We start from the raw sequence: 13615 nt of genomic DNA, 5'->3' as shown, positions 1-13615 counted from the left end.
ATAAATTAGAGACATTAAAATCAGGGGAAAAAAACCAATAAAACTATCTCTATTTGCAGGTGTTGTGATGGTATATAATAAAAAATACCATATTGCTATGGATATGGCATATGGAATATAGGATATGATAGTATGGTGTATAGTATACGATAGGATATACTATATATCCTATAGTCTGCTATCAAGTGATAGAATCAACTAAATAAAGCAATTCATAAGGCAGGAAAATAGAAAATTAACATACAGAAATCACTAGCTTTCATAAACGGTGGCAGTAACCAGAAAGAAAATATAATGGTAGCGAAATGCCATGTACAACAGAAATGAAGATAAAACACTTAGCAATAAATTTAACCAGAAATGTTCAAAATGAAGAAAACTTGAAACACTCCTGAAAGACACAACAACAGATTCAAACAAATGGAGATACATTTTTTGTTCCTGGAAACGATGTGCTGACATCATAAATTTGTCAGTTCTTTCCAAGTTAATTTATAAATTTAATGCAACCCCAATAAAAACATAACCTCAATAAAAATTTGCTTCCTACACCTAAACAAATGAATACCAAAGTTCATATGGAAAAATAAACATGCAATAGATAGGAAACTCGGAAAAAGACAAGGTATAAGAGAGGGTGTGCTGGTTTGAAACTATTATGTACCCCAGAAAAGACATGTCTTCTAATCCTCATTCAATATTGCTGGATAGGATCTTTTTTATTGTTTCCATGGAGATGTGACCTACCAATTGTGGGTGGTAACTTTTGATTAGATGGTTTCCATGAAGATGTGTCTCTACCCATTCAAGGTGGGGTAGTTTACTGGAGCCCTTTAAGAGGAGACCATTTTGGAAAAAGTTTTAAAGCCACCAGAACCAACAGAGCCTACACAGCCAGAGACCTTTGGAGATGAAGGAAAACACCCTAGCAGAGCTTCATGAAACAAGAAACTGAGAGAGAAATCTAGCAGACATTGCCATGTGTCCTCCCAGCTGAAAGAGAAACCCTGAATTCAACGGCCTTTTTTGAGTGAGGGTAACCTCTTGTTGGTGCCTTAATATGGACATTTTCATGGCACTAGAACTGTAAACTTGGAACTTAATAAATTTCCCTTTTTAAAAGCCATTCTCAGATACAAAGAACATGACCCCTGCACAAGGGTGACACGCAAATTCTTGAAGTGTTCCATATTAAAATAAAAAAAGAAAGAGTGGGCCACAGTGGCTCAACAGGTAGAGTTCTCGCCTGCTGTGCTGGAGACCCGGGTTCGATTCCCGGTGCCTGCCCATGCAAAAAAAAGAAAAAAAAAAGCAAAGCCACTCTCTTTCCGGTATATCGCATTCCAACAGCTTTCAAAATAACACAGAGGGTCTAGCAGACATTAAAAGACACTATAAAATCTCCTTAATGAAAACACTGTGTTACTGATACATAAATAGACGGACAATGAAATGGAATAGAAATTCCAGAAATAGACCCAAATATACATGGAAATCATTGGGTCAAAATAAGACTTTGTGATTTATAGTGCCTAGACAACCAGGTAGCCATTTGGAAAGAGATAAAACTGGATTTATAACTTGCACAATACATAGGAATAAATTCTAAATGGTCAGAGATGAAAATGTAAAAAATGAAATGAGTACTAAGAATTCATGGGATTCATTTTTTACTTGAGTGTGGCAAAAAAATTTCTATTATGCAAAGTCCAGAGGCAATAAAAAATTGATAAAATTATAAATCCATAAATACCATAAATAACATCATATGACCCAGAAACTCCCAAGAAAATGAAAACAGTGTCTCGAACAGATACTTGTACATTAATGTTCAAGACAGCATTATTCACAATGCCTAAAAAGTAGTAATAACCCGTGTCCATCAACAAGTGAATGGATAAACAAAATGTGGTACATATACACAGTGGAATATTATTTGACCACAAAAAAGAATAAAGTTGTAAGACGTAATGCAACATGGAAAAACCATGAAAACATGCTTAGTGAAATAAACCAGACACATAGGACAAGTATTGTGTGATGTCATTTATAAGAGATGTGTAAAAAAAAAAAAAAAGCACATTGGCAGAGAGGGATGGGGAGAAGGAGGAGTGAATGTTTGGTGGATAGGTAGTGAGTGTAAATAAAAAAATTTTAAATAATACACTCAAAACACAAAAATACTTAAGAAAATTGTACTCTCAGTAGGAAAACATTTAAAAACAGATTCAAAATATTATTACCAGACTCCCATAAAATTCTGTCTTTCAGAATGCCTACTTTATATGAGAGTTAAGGCAATGATTTGAGGTATGATTAGGTAGCACCAAACAATATCACTGTGATAAAAATTCCTAATCACATTTTAATGGCATTATAGAGTTAGTGAAGAGAATGGACTCTGAAATCAGGCTGCCTGGCTCAAAGCTTAGTTCTTTCACTTAGTAGCTATGTGAACTTTGGTGAATGGCTTAATGTTTCTGACCCAGTTTTCTCCTCTTTAAAAGAGGGATAATCTTCATAACTAGCCCATGAGGTTACTCTGAGGAATGAAATGCTAATACATGTAAACCATTTATAGAAATGTTTGGCATTTGGTAAAGCTAAAAAAAAATCTAGTTATTAGCATCATGATAGATACTGGTGCCCCCAACTAGCAAATTGCAAATTAATCACAGGTTCAGCCAGATAAGGAAACTAGATGATAGGCAGCATCATTAAAAAATTGAGTTTACAAGCTTCATCCCTTAAAAAAGAAACATAACAAAATTTATATGGCAAAAAAGCATCACAAGGTGATTGCATCTGCAGTCAGCTAAGGGGAGTGTCTTCTCCATGAGTGACACTTAATTTAATCATTGGAAGGCTTTTAAGGAGGACTCAGAAGAGACAAACACTCTTCCCACTTCATTCAGCCAGCCAGCCTCTTCTGAGAGTTTGTGGAGGAACTTCATTGGAGCTGCCAGCTTGTGGCCTCCCCTACAGGCCTTGAACTCTACATCCCCACAGTTATGTGGGACACTTTTATAAATTTTATATTTACATGTACCTCCTGCTGATTCTGTTTCTCTAGAGAACCCTAGCTAATACAGCTTGGTACTGGTAGTGGTTTTTAAGAAACAGAATCTTAAAAGTGGGTTTTAGCGATTGGTTTTCTCCTCTGACTGGGCTCAAAGGCACTAAAGGCTCTGTTTCCCACAATCAGAATGACACTGCCTATCCATGAGGTGAGCTGGCAAAAGAGATAGTCAGAATATCACCTGTAATAGTCTGCCCTGAGGACATAGCCACCCTTCTTCCAGCCTACCCTGAGGAGTTAGCCACCCAACTTCCACCTGAAGGGATTAACCCTGGAATGATCAATCCTATTTCACCAGAAGAAAGTGCAAATTAATGCCCTGAAGCAGTTGGCTTGGAAGATACTTCTAATTCTTTTTATGACCCACCCCTCATCTCTTCCAAACCTATGACTAGGCTAAAGTCCCAACAGGCTCCAAAAGGTGAAATACAAAGTGTCACCCATGTGGAGGTCCACGATACTGCAAAATAACTGCATGAGCTTTCCAATTTATACAGACAGAAATCAGGCGAATATGTGTGGCAATGGATTTTAAGGGTGTGGGATAATGGTGGGAGGAATATAAAGCTGGATCAGGCTGAATTTATTGATATGGGCCCACTAAGCAGAGATTCTGCATTCAATGTTATAGGTCGAGGGGTTAGAAAAGGCATTAACAGTTCGTTTGGATGGTTGGCTGAAACATGAATCAAAAGGTGGTGATATTACCTGAAGTTGAAATGCCAGAACTGCCCATATAACGGTATAATGTAGATAAAGGGAACCAATGGCTTAAAGAGATTGGAATGTTAGAGTGGATTTATCACGAAAAACCTGCTCACACACCCCAGGAATTTCTGGAGGATGCACCTTTTACCAGAACTGTGAGAAATGAATTTGTGAAATTAGATCCATCATCCCTGAAGAGGTCTGTAGTCACCCTTCTCTATAGATCAGATACTACTGCGGGAACTGCTGTCACTGAGCTGGAATCCTTAAACACAATGGGGATGACCAGATCCCGAGATGGCAGAAGCCAGGTGGCAGCTCTTAATTGCCAAACACAAGCTGGATGGTGGCTATCATAATGGACAGCAGACTCAAAGCAGGAGTCAAAATAATCTGACTTGCAGGGACTTGTGGCATCAGTGAGTAGATCATGGGGTACTAGAAGTACAATAGATGGGCAGTCTACTAAATTCCTGTTTGAGCAGTATAAGCAAAACAGTTCTAGGTCAAGTGAATAGAAGTCTAACTTGAATTAGAAAAACAGAGAGTCACGGCCCCTTAATCAATTTCCAACCTTGAGACAGTGTATAGACCCAGAGTCCCTTGAATGAGGGAGCAGGCCAGGTCCCTTTGGGGGAGGACCCTGTTACACTGCCACAAATTTATACTGTTACTCTTCCTCCAAGCCTTTCCTAAGGAGACAGATGGCCTTTTACTAGGGTAACTGTGCATTGGGGAAAAAGAAATGATCAGATATTTTGGGGATTATTAGACACTGGTTAAGAAGTGACATTAATTCCAGGGGACCCCAAAGTCATTCTGGTCCACGAGTCAGAGTGAAGGCTTATGGAGGTCAGGTGATTGATGGAGTTTTAGCTCAGGTCGATCTCACCGTATAGATGATCTCACCAATCATCTGTAGTTATTTCCTCAGTTTCAAAATGCAAATTGACATAGACATACTGAGCAACTGGCAGAATGCTAACACTGGCTCTCTGACTCATGAAGTGAGGGCTATTATGGTAGGAGAGGCTAAGTGGAAGCCCCTACCAAGAAAAACAGTAATTCTGAAACAAAACTGGATTCCTGGAGGGATTGCAGATTAGTACCACTCTTAAGGACTTGAAAGATGCAAGGGCAGTGATTCCCACCACATTCCCATTCAACTTTCCTATTTGGCCTGTTCAGAAAACAGATGGGTCTTGGAGGATGTCACTGGATTATTGTAAACTGAACCAGGTGGTTAGTCCAATTGCAGCTGTTATTCTGGATGTGGTATCACTGCTTGAGTAAATCAATACATCCCCTGGGACCTGGTTTGCTGCTCTTGATCTGGCAAATGCTTTTTTCTCAATAGCTGTTAGTAAGGACCACCAGAAACAGTTTGCCTCCAGTTAGTAAGGTCAGCAATATACTTTCACAGTCCCACCTCAGGGGTATATCAACTCTCCAGCTCTACGTCATAATCTTATCCACAGGGATCTTGATTGTTTCTCCCTCCCTTAAGATATTACACTGGTCCATTATATTGATGCTATCATGTCAATTGGACCTGGTGAGCAAGAAGTAGCAAGTACTCTAGACTTATTGATAAGGCATTTGTGTGTCAGATAATGGCAGATAAATCCAACAAAACACAGGGGACTTCCACCTCAGTGAAATTTCTAAGTGTCCAGTGGTGTGGGGCATGTTGAGACATCCCATCTAAGGTGAAGGATAAGTTGCTGCATCTGGCCCCTCCTATGACCAAAGAAGAGGCAGAATGCCTATTTGGTTTCTGGATTTTGGCAACAAGATATTTCTCATTTGATTGTGCTACTCCAGCCCATTTACCAAGTGACCAGAAAAGCAGTTAATTTTGAGTGGGGACCTGAACAAGAGGAGGCTCTGCAACAAGTCCAGGCTGCTGTGCAAGCTGTTCTGCCACTTGGAGCATATGATCAGTGGCAAGAATAGAGATGCTGTCTGGGCCCTTTGGCAGGCCCCTATAGGAGAATCACAACACAGACCCTTAAGATTTTGGAGCAAAGCCTTACCATCTGCTGCAGATAATTACTCTCCCTCTTAGAAACAGCTTTTGGCCTGCTACTGGGCCTTAGTAGAGACTGAATGCTTGAACCTGGGCCACCAAGTTACCACGAGACCTGAGTTGCCTATCATGAGCTGGGTGTTGTCTGACCTACCAAGCCATAAAGTTGGGCATGTGCAGCAGCACTCCATCATAAAATGGAAATGCTATATATGACATAGGGCCAGACCAGGTCCTGAAGGCACAACTAAGTTACATGAGGAAGTGGCCCAAATGCCTGTGGTCTCCACTCCTGCCACATTACCTTCTCCTTCCCTGACAAGAGCTATGGCCTCTTGGGGAGTTCCTTACAGTGAATTGACTGAGGAAGAAAAAACTCAGGCCTGGTTTACAGATGGTTCTGCATGATATGCAGGTACCACCCTAGAGTGGACATCTACAGCTCTACAACCCTTTTCTGGGATGTCCCTGAAAGACAGTGGTGAGAGGAAATCCTCCCAGTGGGCAGAACTTCGAGCAGTGCACTTGGTTGTTCATTTTGCTTGGAAGGAGAACTAGCCAGTGGTGTGTTTGTAAACTGACTCAAGGGCTAATGATTTGGCTGTATGGTTAGGGACTAGGAAAGAGCAAGATTTGAAAATTGGTAACAAAGAGGTATGGGGAAAAGGTATGTGGGTAGACCTTTCTGAGTGGGCTAAAAACATGAAGATATTTGTGTCCCATGTGAATGTGCACCGAGGGTGACTTCAGTAGAGGAAGGTTTTAATAATCAAGTGGATAAGGTGACCCATTCTGTGGATACCAGTCAGCCTCCTTCCCCAGCAACTCTTGTCATTGCCCGATGGGCTCATGAACAAAGTGATCATGGTGGTAGGGATGGAGGTTATGCATGGGCTCAGCAAAATGGACTTCCACTCACCAAGGCTGACTTGGCTATAGCCACTGTTGAGTGCCCACTCTGTCAGCAGCAGAGACCCACACTCAGCCCCTGATATGGCACCATTCTCCGAGGGGATCAGCCAGCTACATGGTGACAAGTTGATTATATTGGACCACTTCCATCACGGAATGGGCAGCAATTTGTTCTAATTGGAATAGACGATAGATTTGAGGGCAAATGCCAATATCAGGACTATAATCTACAGAAACAGGAAAAGACTAAACTTTGGTCCATTAGGGGTGGCAGGGAAGGTAGAGGGTGGGGGCAGGGTAGAGAGTGTGAGCTCTACATCCACACGGTGCATTAATCTGAGACACTTGAAGGTAATTAAATTCTGTAGAAGCCCCTGGTCCCAAGCAGCAGCATATATAAATCCTCTCTAGAAGGAAGATTTAGATGCCCAAGATTCCCTTATATTAAGATCAATGCAGTCTCCTCCCACCCCAAGGATTTCAAATAATGGAGTAATCAGGCAACAGAATGTAAAGTATCTGCAAGTGTATGTGTGTGTGACTCTGTATGAAATATCTAAAGAAATACAAATGCATTTCCTAAAATGAGTAAGAGACTATAAAAATGATCAGGTTAATTTTATTAAGAACTAAATGGAATTTCTAGAAATAAAGTCTGCTTTCCAAGCAAGTAAACTCAGTGAATGGGTTAAATGGCAGGTTATATACAGTTGAAGAGAAGAGAGAATTAGTAAACCAAGAAACAGATTGGAAGAAATTTCCCAAAATAAATTAAGAGAAACAGGATATTGAAAATAATGGAAGTTAAAAGATATAGAAGATGGAATGAAAAGACCTAATAGAAGTCCAACCAATACTGAAAAAAAAAACAAAGTAAAAGAACGGAGGAAGGATAATATTAAAAGAGATAAACAATAACAATTCTCAACAAGTGTAAAAAACATGAGTCTACAGTATAGGAAGCACAACATATTCTAAGCAGGATAAATAAAAAGAAACCCATATGCCCAATGTGGTGAAATGCACATCAAAGATAAGGGGGAGATCTTCAAAGCAACCAGAGAGAAAAGTACAAATCACTCATACAAAGGGTATCACTGCATTGATAGCAGACTTCTCAACAGCAATAATAGAAGCCAGAAAGTTAGTAGAATTACATCTTCAAAGGGCTGAGGAGAATTGTCAAGCATTACCAAAAAAAAAACATGGTTTTATATATCAGGCTCATCTGATTCTGCATCAGAGAAACAACTCTCTTTGCTTAGGTGAGAATGTGAGTTTGCTGAAGACGCATCAACAAGGAACTGGAGGAAAAAAAATTTTCAAGATCAGCTTGGAGTGGGAAGGGTGGTTTAGGCTTTTATAATCCAAACTGAGAAAGAAATGGCTAGGATCCAGAAGAAAGCTGAAGGGAAAAAAACAGAAGAGGAAAAACTGCTTGGTCAGCATGTTCCTTTCTTGTTGTTGACTATTTGGCCTTTTTGATCTTGTCTTTCAAAGGGAGAAAGGTGCTGATATTAGCTCATATGATGTTTCATTCCTGCAAACAGAGCAAAGGAGGTTTCTGAGAACAGTAAGGTTTTTTGGTTGCTGAGATTAGACCAGAAGCAAATTATTTCAACAAGGGCTTTTTACATCTAAAATAAGTCAAGGCTGCTTGAGTGGAGTGATTATACTAAACAGTTTTTTTTAGTTACTGGAGACCATACTAAGCATTTTCCAGCTAAAGGATTATATTGGGTTTTTTTTCCTATCCAGCTATCACAGCCTAGGCTTGTATACCCAGCAAAGCTATCTTTTAAGAATAGGTTGAGATAAAAACAGTTTTCAGATATCCAAAACCTGAACTTACCACCAATGTAATTCACTATAAGAACTCCTAAACAGTGTATTTCCAGAAGAAATTATCCTAAAAAGGTGTCAAATGTGAGGAGGAACAACAAAGATTTGAACATGTCAGTTGGTAAACATGTAGGAACATTTAAACAAACACTGTCAATGAGAACAGGAAGAAAGGCAAAAGGCCATGTCCTGAAAGTAAAATAAAGAAAAAGGAAATGACCTATTCAGTCAAATGCTGCTGATGGTTGAAACAAGATAAAGATTGGGAACTAACCACTGAATTTGGCTAAATAAAGGCTACTGATAGACTTTTAAAAGAACGTTTCAGCAGAACCTAAGCCCTGATGATAAAGGGGTGTTGAGGAAGCAGAAACAGGGTGTGTAAACAACCCTTACGTTGTTAAGGAACAAGACTTTAGCATGAGAAAAGATACAAACAAGCCAAAAGAATTACGTTAAGAACACTATAACCTTTCACTTGAATTGGAAGCAACAGAACATATTTTCCTCTTTATAAGAAAATTATTTTCCTAGAATTTTCTACTGAAAAAGACCTAGAATTAAGTCACATTTTAAATTAATATTCTTTTATCAGGATCTAGGGCCGGGAATTCCCACGATTTTGAAAGCAATCCCTTCTATATTGAGAGTAGGTCTATATGGAGCCACCTACATGACCAGGACAGACAGCAAAGGTGATCACAGCTCCCCAGGGCAGGGGGGATGTGCAAATAATATGGCAAACAAGGCACTGAAATTCCTTTCCCTGATCACTATTGATAATACCTCCAACTCCCTGTGTCAGGAGACCCTGCTGAAACTCTGTTCTCACCCCCTTGTCCTAAACCCTTATAAGCTCTAGCACTCCCCTGCCCCGTTTGTGAACACGCGGCTGCCACCGTGGAAGATTTTCTCCTGTCCTGAGTTCTAATAAAATTCACGTCTAACTCCCTACCTGACATGTCCTTCGGTCTTCGGGCTGCCCTGGCTCAAGTGTCTCATGACAGCAAGGCTCAAGACTTTATATCAGAGGAAATACATAAAATTGAAAAAAGTATAGGCACTAATCTACCCCTTCTCAGGCCTGCTCACCGCTGCCTGGTGACCCCTGGCATCCCACACTGCCCTGAAACACCCTCCAGGTCTCTGCCTGGCATCCTGCAGCCCCTACCCTCTGCCCTGCGGTGGCCCCTCCCTGGGTCTGATGCCACTGATTTTTTTTTTTTTTTTTGTGCAAAGTCTTTATCTCAGCGTCTTGGACCACGACTTGACAGCCACCAATCTATCAGACAATAAAGTCATGAGCCAGAGAAAAATGAAAATTCTGCCTGCGTCAGATACAGAGAGAGGGATTCTGTGCGTTGCCAAAACCCACAGTTCTCCATACATCCCCGTCATGTATTTCTCCCTGTACTGGCGTGATAGGATGCAAAAGGCTTTACAAATTCGCTGTTTCTCTACTTGACCAGAACTGTGGGTAGCTGAGAGCACCCAGCATCTGGGAGATTCCAGAAGAATCTGGCCAGGTCCAAAAGTCCTGACAAGACCTCAAAACAAAACTTGAGATCATCACAAGAGTTACACTGAAAAGGAAATCAGGGAAGAGACTTGGGTGATTTGCCCTAGGTTCGGGTGGAGGAAACGTCTAGAATTCTAATCCAAGAAACTCCTACCGTAGAGCTCCCGCAGAGAACCCGTGGAGAACCAGGAGTTCCTCAGCGAGAGAGATTAGCCTACTGCAATCTTCCTTCAGATTATAGGGAGACGGAACTGTCGCTCAAACGCACAACCAATAATCAAAAGGCACAGCCATTGGGTCCCGCCCCTTTTCGGGGGTGGTGCCAAAGGCGAAGGTCCGGGATGTCGCAGTCGGTGCCTTGTTCCCAGGCCTCCCGGTGATTGGCGGGAAGTCTTCTCCGATGAACTGCGGGGTCAGTTTGGTCGTCGCCTGGCAGCTTCCTTCCCGCGCGAACGCGCTCGGGCTCGGCCCCGCGGTAGCGTGGGCGTCTCACGGTCGGGGTTCAAGCCGCGCAGTCCCCAGAAGGCGTGCGCTGCGGCCCCCCACAAACGTCTTAATTTCGGCCTCAGTCATCGAACTTCCTTGATGGGGCCAGTGAAGGCGGGAGGTCTAGAGGAAAGAATGAGAAAGAACCACGTCGCGGCCCCGCATACCCGAGCTGACCTCTTTTTACCTGTCCTGAAGACCCACCCCCACCCCGAGTACTTGGTCAGGAAGTGGCTTTTCCCAGTACCCTGTGGGCTCGTCAAAGACGGATGTTCCGCCTGGTGCTCCGTACCCGGGGCTGGCACAAGGCACTCAGTAGTTTGATTTAAAAGCAGGCAGTGATTCAGGATTCACTCCTGCGCTCAGAGACTCTTAAAGAAACTGGGTGGGTAGCGGGGAGCAGCTCATCCTATTCATTCGCTCCTTCTACAGACATTTATTGTACTTTCCACATTTCTGTCTTCATATCTCATCCTCGAGCAAAGCCTTCCATATTCATCCTTCAAATGCCACATCCTTGGTTAAATCCTCATCTGCCAAGGTGTCATCTCTCCCTCTTCTGAACTTCAAAACACCTGGTCATCTCTAAAGATGGCGTGTATTGGTTGTTTAAATCCATCCTGCTTCAACCCAGCTTCTGGACAGCTTGGAACTCCCCAATTGTTATTTTAAAAGATATAAGTAACAAAGAACGTCAAAGAACGTTATATCTTTATATTGATATGGCGCCTAAGAATCCCACAGAGTCCCAGTTGGTTCAAATAGGGAGTGAGTTATTCCTAAGAGCCCTCGCTGCTGATCTACCCTCCTCTCTACTCCATAGATCTTTTTTGCCTTGGAATTTGCATCCACTGTTCTTCACAAGTGGAATATGGGACTGCTATCTTCTTAATGATGCCCCTTTTTTCATTATCCTTTTCTTCCAGACCAATCTTCTGGGGGCATTTTTCTTAGCCCACTCTGAGTGTTAGAGAGGAGACCTCTTTATTACTTCTTAGCTTTGTGGTCATGTATCCTGCTCCCTCCAGTTAATTCTCAGTCGAAGAACCTAGATAATATTTCCATCCAAAATGAAATTGTTTCCTAGTTTAAGAGAACTTGAAGACCTACCTTCTATTCTTTTAATTTACTTATCATTCAGCAAACATTTACTTGGTGCCTACTGCATGCAAGGCTGGGATAGGTGTTGGGAAACGATGATAAACTAGACAGATATAATCCCTTCCTCACAGAATTTACAATCTAATGAAAGATAATTCAAACTAGCGTGAAGAGAAGTACAAGGAATTATAAGAATATATAGCAAGAAGAGCTCGTTTAGTCTAGGGTCAGTGTTTCTTCAAAAAAGTTTAAGGTAGGCTCAGGAAATGTTCTTCTTTAAGAATACTTCTCTACATGTGGGCCCATTATATAGTTCAAGACTAGTGTGTGAGAAGTATGACTCTTCATTAATCACGAATGGTTACATTTATGTATAATTTTTTTCTCTACATAAACTGTCCTAGGAATGTCTTAGTAAGTGTTTGATTAGTGACTAAGTGAAGAATGATTTGGTGAAAAAGAATTGATATTTGCCTTTCTCTAGACAATTAAGCTTTGCCTTTGGAATTTTAAAAAGATTATTCAAAAGAGAACTTGATAAAATAGACCCCAAGTCTAGATCCAGATATGAGTTACACAATTAGGACTGGCTTAGTATCCTAGGGCTACTGTGCCACTTTGAATCTATGGTGGACCCTAGAAAAGCCCTATCCTTTAATCCTCATACAATATTGCTGGGTGGGAGCATTTTGATTGTTTCCATGGAGATGTGACCCACCCAACTGTGGGTGGTAACTTTTGATTAGATGATTTCCATGGAGGTGTGTCTCCACCCATTGACGGTGGAGTTGCTTACTGGAATCCTTTAAAAGAGGAAACATTTTGAAGACAGTCCCTTTTTTTGTAGAGCCACGAGAAAGCCAGCAGACACCACCATGTTTGCCATGTGCCCTTCCTGCTGAGAGAGAAACCCTGAACTTCATTGGCCTTCTTGGACCAAGATATCTTTCTCTGGATGCCTTTAATTGGTCATTTCTATAGACTTGTTTTAATTGGGATATTTTCTTGGCCTTAGAAGTGTAAACTAGCAACTTATTAAATTTCCCTTTTAAAGCCATTCCATTTCTGGTATTTGCCATTCTGGCAGCTAACAAACCAGAACAGCTACTTTAACAAATTACGACAACTGGGTGGTTTAGCATGACAGAAATTTCTCTCACAGTTCTGCAGGCTAGAAGTTCAAAATCAAGCTGTCAGCAAGGCTGGTTCTTTCTGTAGGTCTGAAGGAGAATCTGTTCCATGCCTCTCTCCTAACTTCTGATGATTGCCAGCAACACTTGGCACCCCTTAGCTAGTAGACGCCTCACTCGATCTCTTCCATCATTACCTGTTCATTCCATATATGTCTGTGTCTCATTTTATAAAGACACCAATCATACTGGATTTAGGGCTCATCCTAAATGACCTTATCTTAACAAATTATGTCTGCAAAGACCCTGTGTCTAAATTACCAGGGATTAGGATTTCAACATATCTTTTGGGGGACACCATTCAACCCACAGCAAGGACAAATAAACTGGAGAAACATTGCATTCTGTATTTCTTTCATTTCACATTGCACATTGATGTCTTAAAGGATCTGAGAAGTCCAACTGGAAAAAAACAAAACAGCATTCATCAGTTGTCTCTGACCAGCATGTGCTAGACAATATTCATTATCCAAAGCCTTACCAGATAAGTTACTTCTCCCTATAATATGTGAGAATACCCTATTTATTAGATGATACCCAGTGAATTGCCAGAGAATGAATATCAGACTCAAAGCAACCCAGTGGTTGGACATCAGCCAATCAGAGCCTATTTCTTTTAGATTTTGAAATAAGACGCAGAAATTGGTGTTCACTAAGAGGTCCTGTAGACTAGGTGGCTCAGGCTACCTTTTGAGGCTACTAGTTACCTGGTGGGCAAGCAGAGGTAGCTCATCTCCAGAGACAAGCAG

This window comes from Tamandua tetradactyla, chromosome 6, assembly GCF_023851605.1.
Source record: "Tamandua tetradactyla isolate mTamTet1 chromosome 6, mTamTet1.pri, whole genome shotgun sequence".
In the NCBI taxonomy this organism is placed as follows: Eukaryota; Metazoa; Chordata; class Mammalia; order Pilosa; family Myrmecophagidae; genus Tamandua; species Tamandua tetradactyla.
Note: the sequence above shows the minus strand (reverse complement) of the source record.